This window comes from Puma concolor, chromosome D1, assembly GCF_028749965.1.
Source record: "Puma concolor isolate L17-30 chromosome D1, mPumCon1.1.hap2, whole genome shotgun sequence".
In the NCBI taxonomy this organism is placed as follows: Eukaryota; Metazoa; Chordata; class Mammalia; order Carnivora; family Felidae; genus Puma; species Puma concolor.
Window position 1 is genome coordinate 21,407,127 of NC_141676.1, and position 13,086 is coordinate 21,420,212.

The window sequence follows — 13,086 nt, forward strand, 5'->3', positions numbered from 1 at the left end:
TGTCTGCTCAGAGACTGAGGGTGGGGGTTGGGGGTGTAATCTGGACTTTATGATAACTTAATAGTAGACTTTTTCCCCCCAAAGCCCTTATTTTTTTCTGGAATAGTTAAATCTGCTCTGGAGAGGAGCGAATGTGTGGAATACAGAGAAGCTGTTTCAACAGCTCTTAATTGGAACAAATGAGAACAAAGTGGAAATTGTTTAGTATTTTGAACCTCCTTTTTTGCACTGATTCTCTTGCGATTGTATCTCATTAACCTTTCTGAATGCTCTGTCCCCTGATTAAGACTAGTGTCTCTCATTTTGGAACATCCCCTTACCCTACATGGTCCCTAGAGAAGGGAGTGCAGTTGCAAATTGCTCTTAATTGTCTACTCTTGGCTGTAAAAGCAAGCAGGCGGCATCAGGAATTCAGGTGACTTTAGTCTCACATCTTGCCTAACTCAGGCATCCCTTTAGTGTTTCCTGGTGGTTACTGTGCCTCTTTTTTCTTTTTTCTTTCCCTTTCCTTCAAAGTGAAATTCAGATAGTATTTTACCTATTTCCATCCAGAGGTTACTTAATTAAAGCAAAATAGCCTTTCACTGTGTTAGCATCTGTGTTCCTGTATCTGTAGGTATTTTTATCTGTGCACTGGCATCTCTTAGCTTCTCCCTAGAAGTGAGAATCACTTGTAAATATATTTCTAAGATGCTGAGGCCCCCCCAGATAGAAGCAATAGAGCTTCAGTCTTCCTCAGCCTATATATGTGGATGGTTTATCCTAAAAGGAACGGTGATATTTCATGGAATGTTGGCCAACTTGAACTGTTACTGTGAACATTTTCATGAAAGAGCTGACAGTATGTTAACTAGGCAGAGGAGAGCACACATAGGTGCTTTGGTAAGTGTGGATGTCTCTTTATAGGGAGGGAGATGATACAAATTGTAACATGAGCTTTGTTCAGAGACCATTGGGGGTCAAAGATGCATTGGGGCATCCAAGTTGAGGGATGTCAGATGTCATACTTGAAACATTAAGATTGTTTTCTCTAAGAAGGATCTCTTCCCCCCCCCCCCCCCCCCCCCAGTTCAGGACTAAAAAGAAAAAAAAAATTAGATGAGATTATACCCTGGTATTACCATGGACTATCCCTTCTCTCTGATGTTTTTGCAAAGTGGTATTAGAGAAACCATTTAAGGAATGGCAGCTGTTACAAGATGCCCCCTACTCCAGCTGACCCTTCCTCCACTCTGCTCTTGGTAAAGATACTATGGGAAGACTGTCTCTTATCAGTGTAATTTATGATCTGTCATTCTTGTCAACTATTTTTGCTCTGGATATTTTCATCTGTTACTCCTAGATTCCAGTTACATTTCTTTCATCAGAAAGGGTTTTTTTCATTTTTAAATGATTGAAACCTAGGAGAAACTCCAGATAAAATTTCATTTTCTTTGTGGTGCAAACAACCTGGGACTCGTGAAACCCGAAGGCGAATGTGGTACATACACCAGAAACACAGGGTACTGTTCTGAAGAGCGTACAGAGCCCTGATGCCCCTGGAGGGGGTTTGGAGTTCCCCACAGTCTGCCTGGATCGTCACCATTCCTTACATCGGCAGCTCTTCGTGAACACGCAGCTTTTGGTTACCAGTACCAGGTGCAGAGGGACAGTATATCACACCTTCTATTTTGTGAGGGGACTGTTCTGAATGAAGAGAAGCCCTTTGAAAATGCCGTTCTGGAAGTTGGCAAATAAGTGCCTCTTGTTATTGAGGCTATTTAATTCTGACTTTTCCCCCTCCCGTTCACATTCTCACCCAGGGTGGGTATATTTAGAGTTGTGGTATTGGTTCAAAAACCGGTTGAAGATTATTCTCAACACCATCTAAAAAATAATCAGGATAACATCTTGGCTTTTGTGTATTTGAGATTTAATAATTGTAATGAGTGAATCTTCTAGCAATAGCAACACTTTCATTATCACTTATTTTAAGCTAATAATAGAAATGGGGTACAAGCCAACTCAGGGTTTTCTGATTACAGCTTCTGCAGTGAGTAAAGCCTCTCCCTGGTATGTCAGGGTTTCCTGGTGGTGTTTGAGCAGTTGTAACTTTGCATCTTTATTAGCTTAGGTCAGAGTAAAGGCAAACAGCTTTCTATCAGAACAGGCTCCAGATATATGGCTTTCTTTTGTCTTTTCTGGATTTGTTTTGTGATCAGAGTGGTTTTTGTTTTTGTTAGGTTTGTTGCTTGTTTGTTTTTAGTTTAATGGGGTTTGTTTTCTTGCTTAGTGAGTTCAAAGAAGAAAAGGGAGGGAGAGAACTTTTTGTTTCAGTACAGGTAACAAGTCAGTTGACAAAAGGTTGGACTTCCTGGAAGAAGGAATATATGCAGAGTTAATTTTTTAAAAAGAATTCATTGGTAGAGAATGCCTTGAGTTTATCTGGGGGTGAATAAAGGAAATTCCAATTCCTTCTCTATTTAGTTCCAGTCAGTTATCCAGCCTCTCTTTGGGTCTTGGCTCAAGTGAACCAGCCAGGCCCAACATTCTTCCTTGTGTTTCTAAGACCTAGGGCACTTAACACATGAATGGCTCTTTCCTTCTGTAACTAGCAGAGCTGACAGCTGGAAAGTCAGCCACTGAGAACCTTTAAAGGAAGCCAGAAAGATCACCCCGTAAATTGAAGAGCAAAAGGGAGCTCTTGTAGCTTGGGCCCTGAAGGTGGGAGAAGACCAGGCGAACTGAACTTGAAGTTTTGATTGCTGAGTCATTACAACAGCCTGGAGCTGTGTGTTAGCTCCACAAACTGATGCTGACACTGGGGCTAATGCTAATAGACTGGAGCATCAGCCTACAGCAGAAAATGCAGACTCTTGGGATGAAGAAGATCCAGGCTCTCATGACAGATGCATGTTTGTATAGTCTTGCTATTGTTCTTCATCCCCTGAGAACTTCTCCCGGTCCCCTGTTAAATTGCAAAGGAAGAGATGGATTAATTAAAGTGAAGGTAGAACAGGGGCTTTGCAATGGACTAAATCAATTTACTCAATTTATCTGAATCCCCATTTGGGACTACTCAGTATACTGTCACCGGTAAAAGTGGGGTTGGGTGGAGACAGGGGTTAGAATCAGGAGAACGTTTGAGACTTAGGTGTCAGTCAAGCATTGATGGTGCACTTGATGGTCAGTAAGTCACTGAAAGTCTCAGAACTCTGATCAATCTTCCTGATTAGGAATAAGCATCCTTATAGTGTGTCATTGGGATTATGATGAAGTATTATAGATATAAATATATTTAAGTATAAATTTAAATAAATATTTAAATATAAAATGATCTGTTATTACACTGCTATGGAAATGTAATGTACTATGGTAATGATGACTTCATATATGGTTTAAGACATTACAAAATAGTTTCTTCAATATGATTTTCAAATTAAGCAGAACTTATCTTCATAATGATGATCGATATTTGTGGTATTAAAATTTGGGTGTTTCACAAATGTGTTGACTATACCTCACCTCAGTAATTTCTGTGGCACACTCTTGGTTGCAGGTTTGTGTATGTGTGAGTGCCTGTGCAAATGAGCACGTGTACACATGCTCAATTACTTGCAAGCAATTATACCTCCTATAGGAGGTGCAGCTTCAGATTCATGAAAAATAGAAAATGTGATGATCTCAATCCATTGTCATTGGATATCCAGAGAGGACAGGAAAGACTTGGACATCTAGCCCTTTTTGGGGGACTACACAGATCATTATAGGGTTTGTGGAGTCTAGAAAACTGTATTCCACAATAAGGCTGTTGACTAGAATTTGAGTTAAACTTGGAAATTGTATCAACAGGATCACAATGAATTATCTTTGCGGGATAGATAGACCAGAATTAAAGGGCTCAGTTAGAGATCCTTATGACAAGAAAATATGGTAGTGATGGGCATTGGCTTTGAAGTTGGACTTGGGTTGGATACCTAATCTTTCAGAACCTCAGTTATCCAATCTGTAAAATGGGGATAATCAATCATTCAGTGGGCCTCTATGTGAGTGAATAGATGAGTGTATATGTACTTGACCTTTGAACAATATACGGGTTAGGGGTGCCAGCCTTCAGGCAGTAGAAAATCTCCTGTAACTTTTGACTCATCCAAAACTTACAGCTTACTATCTGTTGACCAGAAGCCTTACTGATAACATAGTCAATTAACATATTTTGTAGTATGTATTCTATATTGTATTCTTACAACAAAGTAAGCTAGAGAAAAAATCTTTTTAAGAAAATCAAAGGGAAGATATGTTTACTGCACTGTAAGACATCCACGTAATAAGCAGATCCACACTGTTCAAACCTATCTTGTTGAAGGTCAGCTGTTATAGTACTTGGCAAAATTCTTAACACAAAACTGAAACTCTATAGTTTCACATATATTTTCCCCCCTTCATCTGGCTTAAGAATTAGGAAGACCACTCTAATTTAATGTATTTATGTAATTTATGTCGGTAGGCAAAAGCCCCAAATGTAATCTGAGAGCTAAGTACCATGGGAGAGAGAAAGTTGTATTTCTGTAAATTAGCTCATTTCATGTACCATGATTTCATCAGATCCTTTCTCAGAGCAACCAAAGTGCCCTTTCCAGATGTCACCTCACTTACGCTCAGAACTTCCAAAATGATACTGAATGTAAGTAGCGAGAATCCTGTGCACCCATCCATATGTGGTTGCAGAAACACAGTTCACATGTCAGCAAGTGGTGTTAACATTGCTCTTTATCTAACATCTCGTTTTGTTCACAGTCAATGAAAGGATGCATATTTATTAAACACCTACCAGGTACAAGCACTGTGATCACCACTGTGGGGGATGTAGGCCTCTCTCTGCTCATGCTTCTTTGCTGCAATTCCTGCATTTGGATGGGGCATGCTGCAGTTTCCAGGCTGTCCCCTGGAATTTGGACTTCATAGTTAAACAGGATTAAGATTCCTCTGCAAGAAGATGACCTATGTGGGGCTATGTCATTATGTATGACCTTTATTTAGTTCAAGAACATATTGCAAAAGATGTAAAAATCCTTGTTCCTGTTGTAGCTGAACTGAGCTGTCAGTGATGAGTTCAATTCTGCTTTGCTAACTCTGCACGGCTGATACCACTTGGCCCAGGTATTTCTGTTCTGCACAGTCAGCCTTTCCCTAGGCACAAAAGGAGCAGGGTTTTGTCCTTCAGATTGTGGGTTTTTCTGTCCTTACAATGAATGGATGGAGCTGATTTTATGGCTTGCCGAGAAGGAAGACAAGAACCATGTTCCCTTCAGTGTAAGACTGGTTTCTTAAAATCCAAATCTAGTAGAGTAAGAAAGGGAAGAGGCATGTCAATTGGTGAAAATAATAAATGCAAGTTTATGGGTCTCAACCACAGACTTGAGCCTCAGGATTTGTGGTTAGAGAAGTGTACTGAACTAACTTCCCTGAGTAATATACTGCAGATACACACAATTAGATGGTATCATAAATTATAATGAATCCTCTCATAGTCATCAAATGGGTTCTAAGTGCCAGACGCTGTGCTATGTCGCAGGCTGTATTATTTACACTTTCAAAACAAAGGTAAGGTAGCATTCCCATATTACAGATGCAACAAAAAGTGATTCACTCCTTTGTCCAATATTCAGACGGACTTCAAAACTCATGTATGTCTCTTCTATGTATTCATAAGGATATATATTCTATATATACCATGTTTTAAAGAAATCTTTATGTTGTAAACCCAGTGCTTCTTCACATAAATCCTTGAATATGGAGAGTCCAGAGCAAGGCTTCTCTAAATGCAAATCAAATAATCTTGTTGCCATAACAGGACTCATTCTATCAGTGGAAAGATGTAGTCTCTGTCTCTAAGGGACCTCTGAAGGGTCACCTCCTGAACCAGTGGGTTCCAGGTAACAGTAAGTCCTTAATGCTTTTGAGGTAGAGCCCAACTTTGACAATTAAGTAAATCTCATAAGAATGTTTGGTATCATGTAGCATATTGGCAAAAGTAATTACAGTTACGGGATGTGGGACAAAGAAATGACAGTCTGCTCTGTAACATTAAATCCTAAGTAGCAGTGGACAATATTTGCAGAATGTACTTTATGGGTAGTGTCCCTAAGTGTCTCTCTATGTAACTTTGTATGGATTTCTTTGGTACCTTTTTCCTTTCCTTGCGTGGTTGTTGTAAAAACATTAAGAAAAATAATACTCAAAAGGGACTGAGAATTGGGATTTGGTTCTGTTCAATAAAAGACAAATAATAGGGATGCCTGGGTAGCTTAGTCACTTAAGCATCCAACTCTTGACTTCCGCTCAGGTCATGATCTCCCTGTTTTTAGGTTCGAGCCCCATGTTGGGCTCTGCTCTGACAGTATGGAGCCTGCTAGGGCTTTTCTCTCTCTCCCTTCCTCTCTCTGTTACTCCTGTGCTCTTTCTCTGAAAATAAATTAACATTAAATAAATATTATGATATATTTTGAAAATTATAATAATTAGTAGTATTAATATGATAATTTAGGAATATCTATTTGTGTATAAACCTTGTACTCTGCAGTGCCAGAGGTTATACAAATTGTTACCTCACATGAGTGAACAGAAACATGAATATCCATGTCTGTCTGGCCATAAAAATATGAGCGAGAGGAGGAAAATTATCTTTTAGATATTGATGTCAGTGAGGGACATGCTGATGGAAAAAGAGTGATTTGGCTCAGGGCATTCAAGGAGACTAGAGAAACAGAGAGCCAAGTCAGAATTTCATGTGCTAAGGAATTTTTTTTTATCGTTCAATCCTTAAAATGCCGTGAACTTGGGAACGTAGCACAACGCTTATCTGTAAACAGGAAAAAGGGTCACATTTTGAAAGCTTTCTTGATAAAGAGAGGAGGTAACCATCTTCCTTTGACTTTATGCTATAAAAGAAACAAAGAAAATTTCAACTCTGCCTCTTTTCTCATCCCTGTAAAATTTCTCTAGCTTTTGTATGAAGTGTAGATATATATATTTTTTAAACCAAATCAGTTTTTGGTGTTCTAGATACTCCTTTTTGTATATATGAGGAAACCAGAATTCTCTGTGTTTGGTAAGCCATTCCAGGATAGGAGATTTACATTCTTTATGTAGGACAGCTTGATCTTTATCTTCGTGATTTGCGTGATAAGTCCCAGAAGCAAGGACCAAGTATGTACACAATGGTTCAGGGTATACTTTTTGGGAAAAGTATGATTGGAATTAAAACTTTTGATCATACATGTCAGGAACCTTGCAGATGCTTAATGTGGAAGAACTGTTTCAGTAAAGAAAAGTTTTTTATACAAATTGAGACAAATGTTTGCATAACAGTAAAATAAGTATGAAGTGCAAGCAATTTGAACAATCACTTTAGTAAAGGTGAAGTTGTGCCTGAAAATGACTGAGTGATTAGTAATAAAAACAGTGGCTGAATGTGCTAACTTTTTTCCTGTTGGAGACGTTCCCTATGTATAGTGATAAACATACTAAGGAGATAGGTACACACAAGGAAAAAATTGCACTCACACTTCTAAAGGAAAGTCATGTTTATATGTGACTTTTGCTCAGGATCTTTCCTCTACCAAAGAGCGTGGAAAATAATAAATATGAAACACTTTATCAACTAACCTGTTCTGATTCCAGTGCCCCAAATAAGAGCATATATATATATAAGTAGTTTTAAGTTTTTCTGAGTGTCCCTTGATTGCAAATACTTTAATGAACCAGAGTCTATCTTGTTCACAGACAGCTGAGTTCTTCTTGTGCTCATCTGGTGGATGCTACCTCCTTTATCCCTTTCTTCTTCTTTGACCTATCTTGCCTTACTGCCATGATTTTGCTGGATGTGTGTTTGCCCCTTCAAGTTGGATTTTTATTTCTGCCGTCACAATAGGCACTCATGCATTTTTTCTAAGCTTTCACTAAGCGGAATTCTATTTTTCCTATCTGGCACATGTTTTTTTCCCCAAGACTCATTTGACTGAGAGTGTGTATATATATATAATTTGACTGATATATATATATATATATCTTTTTTCTATTCCTGAATCTCAGAAGTATGACATAGATCTAGATTAAGATCGCTTTTGCTTGAGTAAATCAGCATTGTCTATGAATGCTCTTGAGGATGATATCTTTGTGCTTATGTGTCCATTTCAGTGGTATCATTTGTCCATATGTTTCATTTTCTTTCTTTTTTGTTTAATGTTCACTTTTGAGAGAGAGAGAGAGAGAGAGAGAGAGACAGAGTGTGAGGGGACAAGGGGTAGAGAGAGAGGGAAACACAGAATCTGAAGCAGGCTCCAGGCCCCGAGCCATCCAGCACAGAGCTCGATGTGGGGCTTGAACTCACAAACCATGAGATCATGACCTGAGCCGGAACCGGGTGCCCAACCGACTGAGCCACCCAGGCGCCCCTATTGATGTGTTTCTTGAACACCTACTAGCTTCACTATTCTATAGAGTATAGTGTGGAACACAAAGTTGTAAACGATGTTTTTCCCCTCAAATACGTTTATATACTATTGCTAATGTTATATTAGCAAAAGAGAAATTAACTTGCTAAGCAATGCAGCATGGCATTCAGAACCAAAAAATGGAGTCAATATGAATTATTTACAGAATAAAGTTATCACTGGGGACTTTGTGATGGGGAAGATTAAGGAAGAAACTTGCTCTACATTATGTTTAGGACTAAATCCAGTTTTTCTGAAGAGAAATGGAAGAGATGAGGGCTTTAGTGTGAATAGGGGAAGAAAATGTCATCAACAAGTATTTGGTAGATAAGAATAAAGATTTGGGGTGGGTCCCATAGAAAGCCTAGAAAAAAAGAATCACAAAATTAACCCCGTAGCTAGCATGTGTTTAACATTGTGATATTCCAAGCGGTATGCTGGGAACTTCAGTTGTGAAAAAGAACTATGATGATTCTCACGGGACAGATGAGGAAACTCAACCTCAGACAAGTTGTGATTTGCTCAGGTAAACAGTCACATGTCGTGTATGATGTGTGCCTAGATGGCTCTGGCTGCAGAGCCCAGGTGACTTGGTTCCTCCCATTATGATCTTTATCCTTGTAAACCCTGAAAGCCATCCAGTGTTCTGTATTTTCCCTTCCTGAGTTTCGAATTGTTCTTTACTCTTTTAGGTGAAAACTGTTTGGTGTAACTTTTTTTTTTTTTTTTTTACCTTAATTTTCCTGGAATTTTTTCTCCAGTGATCGCCAAAAAGAGAGCTTGGAAACAAAGATAGATGCAAAGATTCCTATCTGGCATCCTTACTTTCTCTTCCCTGTTGGGATCTGAGTATGTCCCTTTTCTATTTTCTGGAAGGGGAGCTAGTGCTTTATACAGATGGTCTGTCGGACAGACAGATGGTCCAGACTTCTCTAATGGTATGTTCTAGAGAGAAACATGTCTGTGAACTGCCAGCTCAGAATGGAATGGCACTTAACATAAGCATGAAGGGTTGATAGAGGAAAGTATGTTCTCTGACCTTCCAGACGTCAGCCCAGTTTGTTAGTTTGGAATTCTTAGAGATAGAAGAGAGACTTCATTCTGCTGCAGTAGATGGCTGTTTCTTTCTCTCAAGCCAGAGGGCTGATCCTTCCACAACAGTAAACTCAGAAATTTGCCAGGCAGTTTCATAGGATGCCATTTTTCTTGGCTTAGGGCCTGGATCTAAGGTAAGGATCCAGGAGAAGCAAAAGGCTGACCAGTTTGAAGCTGGTCCACTCTAATTCTGACCATGCCATTTACTGGGAGGGAGTGGAGGCAAGAAGGAATAAAAAACAAAACAAAACAATACAAAACAGCAGAGGGTTTTGTCAAGAGAAAGCCACTAATCAAATTGATTCTTTGGTCATTACTTTTAATCTCTATGGGGACAGTACAGAGTCACCTGTCAGGCTTGTGGTTAAATAACCCCTTGATTCTCCCCCCTTATGAGAGCAGAGATAGGAAATTTAAAAATGGGAAAAAAGCTAATTTCATCTCTATCTGAGGTTTGGGTACTGCTCCAGAAAAACCTGCCTTCCTCAATATCTGTTTTACTCACCTTCACCACCTCCCATAGTTAGTGATTTGAGCGTCCACAGCATAAGGAAATCTTTCCCTACTCTTGTCTCCTGTTCCCCTAGTCTTCTTGCCAAGTGGAGGCCACAGAAGATGCAAGAAAGTCCTGTTCAGCAACAGCTCCTGTTTCTGACATTGACTCAGACCTCCTACCTACTGGCTTGCTAGGACTTCCCAGTTTCCTGCTTCCTCTCTCCAACTTTTTAAATATATCTCATCTCCAGATCCAAGTTTTCCAGCATCTACCTCAGGCCTTCCTCCTTTTTGGTAATGTCTTTACTTACAAATCTGTATTCTTTGTTCTAGTCTCTATTCTGCACAGTTCCACAGTTTTAAGCAACCTAGGGCTTCACATTAAAAGGCATTGCTTCCACTTGCCCCAGCTTGCGATATTGTGAGCAATGTTCAACCCTCCAGCCCCCTTGCTGGGCATGGGGAGCAGATGCTGCCTTTGCATAATGACTCTGAATCTTCCCAACCTGAAAATCCTAGTTACACATTTGCCAACGATCTCCTTTTTTTCCTGGCATTTAATGTAAGCGTCTTTTAAAAAGGATGATGTTCTTACCTTGCCAGATTGGGACCATGATAACAGCCAGCATTTATTAAGCATTTACTATACATTTAGAACTTTATATTCATTTTCAAAAATTCGACTCCCCCTCCTTCCCCCAAGAAAGCAACTGAAGTAGCTATTACACACATTTCAAAGAAGGAAACATTTGGGGCACCTGGGTGGCTCAGTCAGTTAAGCATTTGACTCTGGATTTTGGCTCAGGTCATGATCTCACTGTTCATGCTCTGTGCTGATGGTGTGGAGCCTACTTGGAGAGAGCCTCTTTCTCTCCCTCTGCCCCTCCCCCACTTGCTTGCTCTCGCTTTCTCTCTCTCTCTTAAAATAAATAAAAATAAATTTCAAAGAAGGAAACATTTGGGGCACCTGGGTGGCTCAGTTGATTAAGCATACAACTTTGGCTCAGGTCATGATCTCGTGGTCCATGGGTTCGAGCCCCACATCAGGCTCTGTGCTGACAACTCAGAGTCTAGAGCCTGCTTCACATTATGGGTCCCCCTCTCTCTCTGCCCCTCCCCCACTCATGCTCTGTCTCTCTCTCTCTCTCTTTTTCTCTGTCTCTTTCTCTCTAGCTCTCTCAAAAATGAATAAACATTGAAAAAATTTTTAAAAAATATTTTAAAGAAGGAAACATTTAAGGTAAGAGAGGTTAAATAAATGGCCAAGATCACATAGCAGAGATCTGGATAAAGCAAGTATCTATGTCTAGAAATATTATCGTATGCTGCCTTCGAAGTCATTTAAAAAATAAGTGGTCCCTTCTTTCAGAGGGGAATGCATGGGATTTTGTGTTTGGGTATATAAGAAAAAGCTTTGTAAACTTTAAAGCTCTATGCAAATGTTAATTGTTACTATGTTCTACCCTAAAATTATTTATGGATGACACTGCATATATTTATATAGCTCAGTATAACAAATAGCTGATTAAGGAGCAATCATTTCTCAATTTTAAAGCAGAAATATTGTGGATGCTTATGAAATAGAGCTTGAAAAACAGATGCATGCGGGAGCCTGGTTGGTGTGTCTGGTGAAATACCGTACAACCTGACTAAATTACACTAATGAGTTGGAGACCCATTACAAATTATCACATTTGCCCAATTAGCAAAGGAGTAACTTAGAGAAAATGACTACTAAGGAAGCAAAGCTGATATAAAGGAAAGACAAAACTTCAAGGAAGCCTAAAAGACGGTAGTACACACCACACTCACATGCACACACCCATTACAATAGGTAAACTTGTTAACATTATTCTGCAATCTACAAAAATGTGCACAATATGGATCTATGTGTATATATGGACTGCTCAGTTCCATTGCCTCCCCTCCAATTATCTGTCTTACAACAGAGAACAATGAATGGAAGCTCATTGTTTGGAGGTTCCCCCAAAAAGTTTTATGTTTCTACTGAGTTTGAATTTTGTGTTACAGTTACACTATTATACTAAAGTAGACTGTGGTTCTACATTTAGTTAAGTTTTATTATATGCTTTGAGGATTGCATTCCCATCCTGAACACATCAATAGGTATTATCACCTTGGAGTGTTCTTGGTTACAGTACTTTTTTCTAAATTTTTCTTAGAAGTCATTCTTCACATATTCTCAGGGAGAAGGGCCCTGCTTTCCAGATTCTCTCAATAAACTGATTTTGAGGACAAAAATAAAAAAAACAAGTTATCTACCAACCTCTTTGCGATTATAAAATCTCAGTGTTTGAGAGCTCAAAGAACAATACCCCGTTTAAATCTAGATTATTTTTCATGGAGTTTTAATAGTATCAAAATAGACTTTAATACAATTTAGAAGTAGAAATCCAGTAATTGCGTAGTTGCCTATTGCATTTATTTCCACCACTTATTGAATATTGTATGTCAGTGACAGGGATGTACATATATCTTGTGTAATTCTTAGTACAGGCAATAATGTAATCACTTTTCATATACAGATAGGGAAACTGAGGCTTAGAGAAGATAAGTAAATTGACAGTGAGGATGCATCTAATAAATGTCTGAGCTGGGATTTGAGAAAATAAGTGTCATGTTTCAAAGGCACTTACAGTCTACCAAACATATGGTCATATTCACAGCAGGCTTTCTGCTAAAATTATGGCTTGTAAGCCCAGATCTTCATAATTAAAATAATGGCCTGCTCTAATTGCCTGCATTCTTTTCTGTGTTTTTAAACTTTTCCTTGTTCCTGGGCTTTGATCAGATGGTCAATGTGCTGTCAGTTTTGCCTTAGTTTTAGTTTTGTGGCTTTAGAATTCTTTGTGCTTTACCCTATACTAGGACTTACTAAATTTAACACAGACAATCTTCTGGTGCGTACAGCCTAGCAGATACATGCTTCTAGCCTTCTTGGTGAGGAAATGGGGCTACATTTGTCCTTTTTCTGTAATAACGATAAAAACATGGTCACAAA

The 13,086-nt window shown here is 39.0% G+C and overlaps 1 protein-coding gene across 7 annotated transcripts in view; it reads left to right on the forward strand.

Annotated features, from left to right (window-relative positions):
* Positions 1 to 13,086, forward strand: part of LRRC4C (leucine rich repeat containing 4C) — a 1,215,827-nt gene that overhangs the window by 921 nt on the left and 1,201,820 nt on the right. The window lies entirely within an intron of this gene.